This window comes from Ruditapes philippinarum, unplaced genomic scaffold, assembly GCF_026571515.1.
Source record: "Ruditapes philippinarum isolate M1 unplaced genomic scaffold, ASM2657151v2 ctg16107_1_1_1_1, whole genome shotgun sequence".
Taxonomy (NCBI): domain Eukaryota; kingdom Metazoa; phylum Mollusca; class Bivalvia; order Venerida; family Veneridae; genus Ruditapes; species Ruditapes philippinarum.
The window spans coordinates 7570-20285 of NW_026857474.1; the positions used below are offsets into that span (position 1 = coordinate 7570).

The 12716-nt window shown below is 31.4% G+C and overlaps 1 long non-coding RNA gene across 1 annotated transcript; it reads left to right on the forward strand.

Moving 5' to 3' along the window:
- Nucleotides 1-522: 522 nt before the first annotated feature.
- LOC132749865 (uncharacterized) lies at nucleotides 523-3186 on the forward strand. Its single transcript, XR_009628472.1, has 4 exons — nucleotides 523-859; nucleotides 1932-1992; nucleotides 2371-2476; nucleotides 3111-3186. It is a non-coding gene; the product is annotated as an uncharacterized LOC132749865 (long non-coding RNA).
- Nucleotides 3187-12716: the final 9530 nt, after the last annotated feature.

A 12716-nucleotide genomic window follows, 5' to 3' on the forward strand; every position in this document is an offset into this window, starting at 1 on the left:
GTGGACAAATTTGAATCATGTCACAGGATGAGAAATATGTGCAGCCTGAACTGGACTTGAACCTGAGGCCCTCAGAATGCTGTTCCTTGGCTCTTATGACTGAGCTATCTGACTGCTTATACAATTTTCCCCTAAAAAGTGAACAGTTGTGAACCATGACGTGAAATACAATGACAAAACATGACTGCTAATAGTTGTTCTTGTTCATGATCTGTCTATCCATCACAAGAAGATTGTTACAATAAAAAATTAATTAACAATTTTAACATGAGTTATTTGCAATAAATATAAAAAAAGGTTGCTTTTGTCTATTATAATGATATTCAGGGAACCTCTGAATTTATATAATGATATCTGGATATAAGTATATCTGATAGGCCAAAATTCGAGAGTAGAACAACAAAACAACATTATGTTATCAGGGATAATGTTGTAGGTGGAGTTTACTGCAAGTTGTAAAATCAAAGATTCTCTCCACACAAAGAGTTAAAAGAATTATCATATATTTACAGTTAAGTAAGGGAAATTTTTCAAAATATGGGTGATTTATTCTGTTTTATAACTTCTCATCCAGTTTCATCATGGGCTCAGGAGGATTGACTATTAGTTGACCAAAATAAGCATAGTTATTATATGGCATGTTGGGAGTTTCATCATAAGTATAAATTTTTATGCTATTGGACTTTAATTATTTCAGGCTGGGTTTCTGATGTCTTCATACCTCCAGATAATTGGATTCTTAAACTTAACAGCAAGAAATGGAAAATCCATGTTGTTTTAAGGAAAGCAGAGCAACAAGAAAATCATGTACAAGAGCCTATGAAACAAAACAGAAAAGTAAAATTGTGACAGGCATATGGTAAGTGTTGGTTTAATTTTATTTGTCTACAGGCTTTTTCGTTCACCAGGGGCATCACTGAGGTTTTTTGACATGACGAGGCTGAACATGTTTTTTCCAGATAAATGCACCATTTGAAGCAGGTTTAGACCACTAATTTTTGTGCAAAATTTCAGATCATTCGCACACTTCGTTTTTCCAGAATAATTATTCAAATTGTAAAAAAATGACCCAAAATGAAAAGCATTTAAACGCTTTTCACTCAAATCGGGCTAAGAAAAGCATAAAAGTACGATTTTCAATTTATTTCAAAGTATATTTCTTAACTATCTTTGCATATAAGTCTGTTTAACATGCCCCAGCTCATTTTTGTAAGAAATTCAAATGTTAGGTTTTTAGGCTTTTAAACCTCAGTGGAGTCCCTTTAAGTGTTAGTATAGCAACTGACTTTAGCTTACAAAACCCTACTTTAGTCAAGTATGCTTGTTCACGTATGTTTGTTTGTTTGATTGGGTTTAAGTCACAACACAGTATAGGTCATTTGGTGACGTTCCAGCTTTACTGGTGGAGGAAGACCTCAGGTGCCGTTCAGTGCATTAATTCAGGCACGAACGGGCACCTGAGTAGAACCACCGATGTTCCGTAAGCTAGCTGGATAACTTCCTCACATGAAAGAATCCAAAGTCCCTGTCAGGATTCGAACCCACAGCAGTGTGGGGCAAGTGGTTTGAAGTCAACGATCTTAACCACTCGGCCACGGACGCCCCATGTAAGTATGTAATATAAACTAAAACAAGAATACTGAAATGTGTAGATTGACTTCACAATATGAACTATTTAAGAGTTTTGTTATTTCTGTCCATTTTTTTAAGTGTGCAATTTATTGCAAGTTTGTAAAATCACACATAACTTTAAACTTCATAGTTACTATACACATGTACATGTATTTTATTTTTTACGGATGAAATAAAGTTGCAACATATATAGTTTATATAGTCATGTTGTTATTGTTGAGCATTGTTTTTTGGTTTTTGTTTTTCTTTCACAAAAAACTTATATTTACAAGATTTAGTTTGTACATATTTATTTACAGTGCAAGGGAGGCAACTTAAATTGGGTTTTTTGACCAGCTGGCCCAGTATGTAACTAAAAAAGTAAGGTAGATGTTTAAATTTGTATAAAGTGATTTGTATTCAAAGAATTTATTTTTTATTAAAGAAATCAGTTTTTCATTGTTGTAAAAGTTAGTTAAATTAACATAAAATTTAGTTATTCTTAGTTTAGAACAGTTATAAATAATTTGTGAATAATTATATAAATTTAATACTACATGTAAATGTAAAAAAGATTAAATGAACATTTATAAGCATTGTGCTTGTGGGTTTTGGTCATTAACATTAATATATAATTACAACTCTTCCTTTTATTTTATCATTAAAGATGTTACATGAAAGAAATCCCTTACAAGATTATATCAAAAGTATAAAAAATATGTAACAAATATGTCTACATAGTCTATTTCTTGACTTCAGGATTGAGAAGTTACATATATAATCAGTGGAAGGGAGACAACTCATATTTTGATCCCTTGACCAACTATCCAGACAGATTTTATTATGAAATGTGAAGAAAGTACAGGTAAGAATTTATCACATTTAAATAACGGGAGACATTAATTGACTGTTGATTTTTTATCTATCCAGACATTAGAAATATCATGTTGTCTGTTTTGAACCCAGTAAACAATATTCAAATTTTTATATAATAGGATAATTTGCAGGGCTTTCAGGTTTCAAGTTGTGATAATGTTGTACAGGCAATTTTGTTTATTTCATTTCATGATTTGACATTATCCATCAACAAATTTCTACCAAACAAAACAAAACTGGGTAAAGTACTCTCAAATTATTGAAATGTGCTGAAATTGTGATAACTTTGCAGCAATATAAGTGTGGCCGTTAAACGTTATCTTTAATAATTCAATGCTTAAAATGATCTTCAACAATGTTTTTTTTTACTTAAAGAAATTTTCTAAAACTTTGTTATTAAACTGATGTATTTAGTTAGACATTCAATAAAGAAAGCATCAGATTATTTATCCAGTTGCCCTGAGTTCAATCCTCGGGCAATGTTCCTGCTACTATACCTATTTAACAATTCATGGTACAAAATTTGGCCAATATATTAATAATATAGTCATTTTTCTTTTGTGGTATTTCTTTAAAACATCTGATTCTGTATTTACCCATTTCTTCATTAAGTATTATTACAGTTTCAGATGGCATTTTTCAGACAGAAATTTGTGTTGGAATGATGGCGATCTCTTCTATCAGTAAGAGAATGAGGTAAAAGCAATATTTGATTATGAAGACAGCAACTGCCCTCTATGGCTGTGTGTTGTTTTTATGTAGACAGTTATTTTCTTTTGACTGCTCGCCGTGATTACATTACATGTCATCTGCTTATTTAGTGTCTGCAGAGCATTCATAAAGTTTGAACCTCAACGTCAGGAAATTAAGGAGGGAAAAATTACAAATACCTTTTAAAGTTTCTAAAGTTTTATTAAACAGCTTAATCAAGCAAATATATAAATTAAGGGAGCGACTAATTTCCATAGGTGACTTTAAATCCATAATCCATAGTCGAGGCTAATGACCACTAAATTACCCAAACAATTTCCTTCCCTGTAAACATATTCGGGGTCTTAAAAACTTTATTTTAATAATTTTGCCAGACCGAATGGCATTTTATAAACAAAATTAGTATTTTGTTTAGTTAATTCATGACCAAACTATACTGTTACATTCATAATGGGCACAGTAAATAAAGTAAGGGTAGCCTGCTAAAGTCACACATGGAAACAGTAAATGAAATTTAAAAATATATCTTGGTAACCTATTAGTCACAAATGGACACATCCACAGTATATGTAACAATAAATTATGAATAAGGGTAGCCTATTAAAGTGACATATGACTGCAGTATTAAGAACATTCTCTATACCTAGAGACATATTTGAGTCACATATGGCAACAGTATACGGAACATCGAATATAGAAGTAATTGCAGCCTAATAAAGTCACACATGGCCACAGTATAAAGAACTTTCTATTTAAGTAAGGGTATCTATTAAAGTCACATATAGACATAGTATATGGAACCTTATAAATAAGTAAGGTACCCTTATAAAGTCACACATGGCCACAGTATATAGAACATTCGACATAAATAAGTGAAACATATTTGAGTCGGACATGGCCACAGTGTATAGAACATTCGACATAAATAAGAGAAACATATTATAGTCGGACCTGGCCACAGTGTATTTAACATTAAAAATAAGTAAGGGTAGTCTACTAAAGTCAGACATGGCCACAGTATATAGAACATTCCATACAAGTAGGGAAAATCTAATTGAGTCACACATGGCCACAGTGTATTTAACATTATATATAAATAAGGAAACCCAAATTGAGTCACACATGGCCACAGTATATAGAACATTCCATATAAGTAAGGAAAACCTAATTGAGTCACACATGGCCACAGTGTATTGAACATTATATATAAATAAGGAAACCCAAATTGAGTCACACATGGCCACAGTATATATAACATTCCCTATAAGTAAGGAAAACCTTATCCAGTCACACATGGCCACAGTGTATTTAACATTAAATATTAGTAAAGGTAGTCTACTAAAGTCAGACATGGCCACAGTATATAGGAATATCTATATAAGTAAGGGAAGCATAACTGACTCACACATGGCCACAGTATATTGAACATTATCTATAAATAAAGAACCTTAATTGAGTCACACATGGCCACAGTATATAGAACGTTCCATATAAGCAAGGAAAACCTAATTAAGTCACACATGGCCACAGTGTATTTAACATTAAATATAAGTAAGGGTAGTCTACTAAAGTCACACATGGCCACAGTAAATAGAACATTACATATAAGAAAGAAAAACCTAATTGAGTCACACATGGCCACAGTGTATTTAACAATAAATATAAGTAAGGGTAGTCTACTAAAGTCACACATGGCCACAGTATATAGAACATTCCTTATAAGTAGGGAAAACCTAATTGAGTCACACATGGCCAGAGTGTTTTTAACATTAAATATAAGTAAGGGTAGTCTACTGAAGTCACACATGGCCACAGTATATAGAAATATCTATATAAGTAAGGGAAACAAAACTGACTCACACATGGCCACAGTATATTGAACATTATCTATAAATAAGGAAACCAAGATTGAGTCACACATGGCCACACTATATACAGCATTCCATATAAGTAAGAAAAACCTTATTCAGTCACACATGGCAACAGTGTATTTAACACTAGATATAAGTAAGGGTATTCTACTTAAGTCAGACATGGCCACAGGATATAGAAATATCTATATAAGTAAGGAAAACCTAATTAGGTCACACATGGCCAGAGTGAATTTTATATTAAATATAAGTAAGTGTAGTCTACTAAAGTCACACATGGCCATAGTCTATAGAACATTCCATAAAAGTAAGAAAAACCTAATTGAGTCACATATGGCCACAGTGTATTTAACATTAAATATAAGTAAGGGTAGTCTACTAAAGTCGCACATGGCCATAGTCTATAGAACATTCCATGAAAGCAAGGAAAACCTAATTGAGTCACACATGGCCACAGTGTATTTAACATTAAATATAAGTAAGGGTAGTCTACTAAAGTCACACATGGCCATAGTCTATAGAACATTCCATAAAAGTAAGAAAAACCTAATTGAGTCACACATGGCCACAGTGTATTTAACATTAAATATAAGTAAGGGTAGTCTACTAAAGTCAGACATGGCCACAGTATATAGAACATTCAATATAAGTAATGAAAATCTAATTGAGTCACACATGGCCTCAGTGTATTTAACATTAAATATATAAGTAAGGGTAGTCTACTAAAGTCAGACATGGCCACAGTATATACAACATTCCATATAAGTAAGGAAAACCTTATTGAGTCACACATGGCCACAGTGTATTTAACATTAAATATAAGTAAGAATAGTCTACTAAAGTCAGACATGGCCACAGTATATAGAAATATCTATATAAGTAAGGGAAACAAAACAGACTCACACATGGCACCAGTCTATTAAACATTATCTATAAATAAGGAAACCCAAATTGAGTCACACATGGCCACAGTATATACAACATTCCATATAAGTAAGAAAAACCTAATTGAGTCACACATGGCCACAGTGTATTTAACATTAAATATAAGTAAGGGTATTCTACTTAAGTCAGACATGACCACAGGATATAGAAATTTATATATAAGTAAGGGAAACATAACTGACTCACACATGATCAAAGTATATTGAACATTATATATAAATAAAGAAACCCAAATTGAGTCACACATGGCCACAGTATATACAACAATCCTTTTAAGTAAGGAAAACCTAATTGAGTTACAAATGACCACAGTGTATTTAACATGAGATATAAGTAAGGGTAGTCTTCTAAAGTCAGACATAACCACAGTATATAGAACATTCCATATAAGTAAGGAAAACCTAATTGAGTCACACATGGCCACAGTGTATTTAACATTAAATATAAGTAAGGGTAGTCTACTAAAGTCAGACATGGCCACAGTATATAGAAATATCTATATAAGTAAGGGAAACATAAGTGACTCACACATGGCCACAGTATATTGAACATTATCTATAAATAAGGAAAAATAAATTGAGTCACACATGGCCACAGTATATAGAACATTCCATATAGCAAGGAAAACCTAATTGAGTCACACATGGCCACAGTGTTTTTAACATTAAATATAAGTAAGGGTAGTCTACTAAAGTCACACATGGCCATAGTCTATAGAACATTCCATAAAAGTAAGAAAAACCTAATTGAGTCACACATGGCCACAGTGTATTTAACATTAAATATAAGTAAGGGTAGTCTACTAAAGTCGCACATGGCCATAGTCTATAGAACATTCCATAAAAGCAAGGAAAACCTAATTGAGTCACACATGGCCACAGTGTATTTAACATTAAATATAAGTAAGGGTAGTCTACTAAAGTCACACATGGCCATAGTATATAGAACATTCCATATAAGTAATGAAAATCTAATTGAGTCACACATGGCCACAGTGTATTTAACATTAAATATAAGTAAGGGTAGTCTACTAAAGTCAGACATGGCTACAGTATATACAACATTCCATATAAGTAAGGAAAACCTTATTGAGTCACACATGGCCACAGTGTCTTTAACATTAATTATAAGTAAGGGTAGTCTACTAAAGTCAGACATGGCCACAGTATATAGAAATATCTATATAAGTAAGGGAAACAAAACAGACTCACACATGGCCACAGTATATTGAACATTATCTATAAATAAGGAAACCAAGATAGGGTCACACATGGCCACAGTATATACAACATTCCATATAAGTAAGAAAAACCTTATTGAGTCACACATGGCCACAGTGTATTTAACATTAAATATAAGTAACGGTAGTCTACTAAAGTCACACATGGCCACAGTATATAGAACATTCCATATAAGTAAGGAAAACCTAATTGAGTCACACATGGCCACAGTGTATTTAACATTTAATATAAGTAAGGGTAGTCTACCAAAGTCAGACATGGCCACAGTATATAGAAATATCTATATAAGGAAGGGAAACATAAGTGACCCGCACATGGCCACTGTATATTGAACATTATCTATAAATAAGGAAACCCAAAGTGAGTCACACATGGCCGCAGTACATACAACATTCCATATAAGTGAGTAAAACCTAATTGAGTCACACATGGCCACAGTGCATTTAACATTAAATATAAGTAAGGGTAGTTTACTTAAGTCAGACATGGCCACAGTATAAAGAAATTTATATATAAGTAATGGAAATGTAACTGCCTCACACATGGCCACAGTATATTGAACATTATCTATAAAGAAGGAAACCCAAATTGAGTCACACATGGCCACAGTATATAGAACATTCCATATAAGTAAGGAAAACCTAATTGTGTCACACATGGCCACAGTGTATTTAAGATTAAATATAAGTAAGGGTAGTCTACTAAAGTCAGACATGGCCACAGTATATAGAAATAGCTATATAAGTAAGGGAAACATAACTGACTCACACATGGCCACAGTATATTGAACATTATATATAAATAAGGAAACCCAAATTGAGTCAAACATGGCTACAGTATATACTACATTCCATATAAGTAAGGAAAACCTAATTGAGTCACACATGGCGACAAAAAAATGTTACAATTTAACATTAAATATAAGTATGGGTAATCTACTAAAGTCAGACATGGCCACAAGATATAGAAATTTATATAAGTAAGGGTAACATAACAGACTCACACATGACCACAGTGTATTCAACATTCTATATAATCAAGGGTAGTCTACTCAAGTCACACATGGCCACAGTATATATAAATTTCTATATAAGTGAGGGAAACATAACTGACTCACATATGCCCACAGTCTATTGATCATTATAAATAAGTATGGAAACCCTAATTGAGTCACACATGGCCACAGTGTATTGAACATTCTATGTAAGTAAGGGTAGTCTAATAAAGTCACACATGACCACAGTATATATAAAATACTAGTTTCCATGTGTCACTTTTCTATAGATGAGGTATGAGACCACTAAAATCTCTTCCGACAACAACAACAATGGCGACCAATGCGGCCAGTCGGGAGTAGTAGAGTTGTTAGAATCTACTCTTGAGATTATTAAAACACGCGAAAACGAGACAGTCTCTTGATTTTGTGTTTATACATCGACGAAAGGTTTGGTAATACAAGTGAGTACCGACAAGGTGTTGGTGTAAAAAATCTGGCACTTTTACAGCGGTGCATAGAAAAACCGGAAAGCACCGGATAGCACCGAAATACCGGAAAGCACTCAAATTTCTAATAAAAACATATGAAAACGTTAATTAATCGGTTTGAAAGTGTTACCAATCGATTTATTAGATCAAAATCTTTCAGAAAAGTCATTTTTTTTAAATATATATTGATAATTATTACGAGTATTTAGGAAAATAGATATATCGAGTGCTTTCCGGTCCTGCTAAGATACATGTACATTACCGGATAGCAATATTGTTTATCAAAGTTATACATGAAAACTTTATTTTATTGGTTTGAAAGTGTTACCAATCGATTCATTAAATCAAAATCTTTCAGACAACCCGTTTTTGTAATTATATTATGATTATTTTTACGATTATTTAGGAAAATAAGATATATCGAGTGCTTTCCGGTCTAGTCAAAATATATTGACGTGCCAAAGCTTGATTCTGATATATTTTCGTTCTGGGGCAGAATCTCGCTTTAAGAGGCGAGATATTGCCCAGACACGAAAATAGCACAATATCTCGTCGCGCAGTACAATTAGTTGGACTACTTTCCGGTCCTGCTAAGATACATGAAAACTTTATTTTATTGGTTTGAAAGTGTTACCAATCGATTTATTAGATCAAAATCTTTCAGACAACATGTTTTTATAAATATATAATGATAATTATTACGAGTATTTAGGAAAACTGATATAACGAGTGCTTTCCGGTCCTGCTAAGATACATGTACATTACCGAATAGCAATATTGTTTATCCAATTAATACATGAAAACTTTATTTTATTTGTTTGAAAGTGTTACCAATCTATTTAGTAGTTGAAGATCTGTATATCATGACGTTTTTATAAATATTTTATGTTTCATTACGCGATTTTCAAAAGTTGTTTACAAAGTTGTATTGATTGCTTTCCGGTAATGCTAAAGTACATCTACTTTACCGAATAGCACTCGAATATTTATATAAATCACACTAATCCTTCATATTAATTATGTGAAAGTGTTATAAATTGATTAATTAAGTTGACATTATTTCAATTAAAAATATTATGATTAGTTACACGATTTTTCAATCTTGCTCATACCATAGATCTGACAATGTATCATATTTCTAATATTTTATAGGTTGTGTGAAGGACAGAAAGAGGATGTGTAAAAAGTACCAATAAGTTATTCAAAGCATCGAACCATAATTTTTCTTATTATATTTTTATATCATGTAAAATAAAGAAAACTTTATAAATTTTTCGTTCAGTTATGTCTTTATTTTTACCATACTAATGTGTACCGAAAAGCAATGTGGTCATCAGTGGAGGACAGTAGTTGTTGTATTGTTTATCACACGTGCTAATCCTTGCTGATTAAAGACCTTGTACTTATATTGTAGCACAAAAAGGTGATGATTTAATCAATTTGTACACAATTATGATAATTGAGAGTACCGACCTGCACATCAAAGTTGCATTAATTAGACACTGTCCTTTACATGCACATTAAATTAGATAATTAGAAAATTGCAATTAACTACACACTCTTTTGATATAAAAATTAATTTTGTTTAATGAAGATTATTACGGCACTCATGAAAAGAAATGTTTGTAACGGATAATATACGGAATCTCTTAGAACTTTATATCAAGGTGCTATTAAAATTTACTCTTATTTGAATAAAATTGTATATAAAACCTCAACAAAATTAATCCATTACCATAATTTTTATTTAAATGCTAGTAGTGCTATTAAATCTAAATTGGAATATCTCTTAAATAAAATATCAAAAATCATGACGGAGTATCCGTGCATTGTGTGTACATTAGAATGTGTTGATGATACTATTCAGTGTTCAAATTGTAAGAACTGGTTGCATCGTACTTGTACAAATTTAAGTGACATTAAGTCCTGGTCGGATAGAAATTTAGTATATCTATGTAAGTGCTGTGCATTCCGTGGATCGGATTATGATGCTATAGATTTATTCTATACTTGAACCCATTCTATTACTAACTTACGCAATTTATTCGCAGAACCTGAAAATTAAATGGCACATATAACAAAAAATATTTTAATATGTAAAAAGCTTTATTATGAAAAACAAATTGACAATATAAATCTGGATTTCTTTCGTAATATATGTTGGGCCTTTTTAGTAAATCTAAAGAAAACCTTCAACTTATGGTCAATGACGTCGAATCATTTTGCAATACATGGGGTCTCGAGATTAATGTTGAAAAAACAAAAGCTATGATATTTGAAAATGGCAGATCAACTCAACAAAGAATATTTGATAACTATTACCAAAAATGGTATTCTGAAATTAACAACTCGAGCAAATTAAAAACATATGCAATTTTTAAACATGAATTCAAAAGAGAAAAATATCTAGATACTATTAAAGAAAATTACTTAAAAACAGCTTTAGCTAAATTCAGAGTCTCAGCACACCAATTAGCCATAGAAACGGGAAGATACACTAACATACCCCTAAATGAACGTCTTTGTAAGTCTTGTAACATGCAATCGATTGAAACAGAATACCACTTTTTACTAGTTTGTCCAAAATATAGAACTATTTGAAGTAAATTTTTTAAAAGTTATTATTGTCACTGGCCTTCTTTAAACACATTTGAAAATATCATGTGTTCGTCATCAAAAAATACTTTATATAACTTAGCAAAATTCATTTTTTCTGCAAATAAAATTCGTATTGTTTAAGGCACCATATTTTGAAAATATTGTATTGAACTTCTTCTCTTTGTCTGTTTGTTAAACTCTTGTTATTAATCAAATCAAATTATATTTGAACGTAAAGTTTTAGCATAAAGGTGTATTTATAACTTGATTGAATCTCTTAGTACATTCTTTTATATATGTGTGTTTTTGCTTTTGTTTTTATTATTATTTCTTGTTTTTCTTATCAAGATGAACTGTTAAATTATTTAGAATTAAGAATATCCGAATCCCCCCCCCCCCCATCCAAGAAAACACTGTAATAATTCACCATATTGTTTAAATTATAAGAAAAAAAATATATTGTGCAAAATTATGTATGTTTACTGCTGGAAAACTAATGTATTATATATTTGTTATATTAGAAAATCCTCATATTGTACAAATGTGCTTGAGTGAATAAAGATATCTGTCTGTCTGTCTGTCTGTCTGTTAATTGTTTACCTCATGTCTTATCCATTGGACAGGTATATATGTTTATATTGTTTATCTGCTATAAACATTGTATAATGTTTCAGGCAATAAAATTTGAAATTGGAATTGGAATGTATATAATAGTGAGTTATTTGTTGATTTTGTTTTTAAAACATCACTGTTTGTAAATACAATTAAATTATAAGTTTAAATGACATTTCAATATCATATATAATACCTCAAATAATCAATCAGTTAAATACATCCAGTTTAAATGTGATAATTAAATCAGCGTGTGTCCGTTCAATCAGCGTGTGCCCGTGTAATAAACGAGGCGTGAAGTGTGCCTTGATTGATTTCAATATCATACTTATTTTTCAATTATGTATGTATATATGTTTGCTAAGTTCTGTTTTATATCTGTTTATTTTGTTCTTAGTAATTAGTTTCGTTTATTTTTATTCATTGCACTGTTTATTGTCAAAAATAAAAAAAACATCACTGAAACAATTATTGTTCTTCTCTTTCTGCTATTTTGAATCCTCTTGTCTTCCATATAGCCTACAACAAATAAATATATTAATATATTAGACAAGGTACATACATTTTAAATATTTATATACCATCTGTATGTCTGAGGTAAGAGGACCAGTGCTTTTCGGTGATGTATTACTATTACTTCACAGGACCGGAAAGCAATAATGGAATGTGAAGGACCGGAAAGCACTTCAATGACAATATAAGTTAACAAATTATTATCATAGGATAAAGAACTATCCCTTGCTACGTAATAGCAGTAGACGTTATA